This window comes from Vicia villosa, linkage group LG1 (assembly GCF_029867415.1).
Source record: "Vicia villosa cultivar HV-30 ecotype Madison, WI linkage group LG1, Vvil1.0, whole genome shotgun sequence".
Lineage (NCBI taxonomy): Eukaryota > Viridiplantae > Streptophyta > Magnoliopsida > Fabales > Fabaceae > Vicia > Vicia villosa.
In genome coordinates, this window is record NC_081180.1 from 25,810,929 (window position 1) to 25,812,701 (window position 1,773).

The following is a 1,773-nucleotide window of genomic DNA, read 5'->3' on the forward strand; positions in this document are numbered from 1 at the left end:
TATTTTGTTTTAACTTTCAAATTTTTTGACTTTTTACCGTTTCTGTAATTTTGAAATTTGAACTTTTCAAAAAAGTGTGGCTGCTGGGATTCGAGCCCAGGTCTCCACGGCCACAACGTGGAATTCTTACCACTAAACTACAGCCACTTGATGTTCGTTGACGAGAAACACCATTTTATAAACATAAGCCCATAAAAGTGGACATATTTAATTAATGTTTCATATCTAACTTAACCTCTAGATATGACAACGGAGCGAGTCGGAGACGGTTACTACCTCCCACAAATAATTTATATTTTCTGTCCCAAACCTAAACATGGATGAAGAATTAAAATCCAAATTCGATATAAATGGGTTTGGATATCTCCGCTTTGCTACCATCTATTTAGTGAAATTAATTTTTTAATAAAAGTATTTATTTTTTTCAAAATTAAATTACTTTATAAATGATAAAATAAAACAATTTTAAAAAAAATTCATACATACATTTCAAATATTTTAAATAATAAATACAAATTAAAATATAAAAACTTTTGACCACAACTTTTGACCACATATTTAATATTCTAAATTATAAAAAAATATATAATAATATATGCAATAAAATAAACAGGACGAGTTCAGAATGAGTACCAGTGTCCAAATTATCCGACTCATCCCCATATTTTATAATTGGAAAAAATTCGAATCAAAACAAATTTTTCATTAACTTTGGGGCGGATACGGGTTTTGTTACAATGCCCATTAACCACTGTATGACACGGTTGTTATGCAAAATTCAGTAATTATTTCTACCAGCTCCACAAATAACCTGAATTGCAAGAGGCTAAACTGATCCAATAAAAAAATCACGCCAATGCTAATTTCTCTTAGTTAACGAAGAAAACGAAGTATGACAACAAAAAGTAATATTTGAAGAACCAATGAACTTTTGCTAAAGGAGAATCATAAGATTAATTACCAATTATATTTATATTTCATTATTAATTAAAAAAAACACTATAAGGTAATAGGTGGCAGCAAATGGATGATATGTATTAGTATGATATTAAATGAGTTATAAAAATTAAAAAGATGTTTAATATTTCTTATTTATTCTATTTTATATGATTGTTGAATATGTCGTTTTTTAATGAGTTTGAATGTTTGATATTCATATGTTTCTTTAGTTAGTTAAGTTTTGAATGTACCTTATAGTTTACAAAAAAAACACTATAAGGTAATAGATGGCAGCAAATGGATGATATGTATTAGTATGATATTAAATGAGTTTTAAAAATTAAAAAGATGTTTAGTATTTCTTATTTATTCTATTTTATATGATTGTTGAATATGTCGTTTTCTAATGAGTTTGAATGTTTGATATTCATATGTTTCTTTAGTTAGTTAAATTTTGAATGTATCTTTTATTTCTTGAATATTTCATATGTTTGAATATCCAAGAAATTTTCAATAAAATAAAAAAATTGTGTCATGAACCTTTGAAAGGTTGTTGGAGCATTACACAACCCACATATCGTTATTCTAAAAGTGGTTATTTATTTCATGTAAGTTTAGGAGTGCGTCTAAGAGGGGTGAATTAGGACTTTGAAAAATTATCTGGTTTTAGTGATGAAAAATATTATTTTTCTGGTTTATGGTGAAGATTATGAAAGCAATATAGTGTAGAAATATAAAGGACACAAAGATGTATACTGGTTTCCTTACAATCTGAGAGTATTCCAGTCCCCTTTCAATATGAAAGAGATTTTACTATTGTTTGTGACTTGTATA

At 27.0% G+C, this 1,773-nt stretch overlaps 1 non-coding gene across 1 annotated transcript; it reads right to left on the reverse strand.

Annotated features, from left to right (window-relative positions):
* Positions 1-75: 75 nt before the first annotated feature.
* Positions 76-147, reverse strand: TRNAH-GUG (transfer RNA histidin (anticodon GUG)). The gene has a single exon. It is a non-coding gene; the product is annotated as a tRNA-His (tRNA).
* Positions 148-1,773: the final 1,626 nt, after the last annotated feature.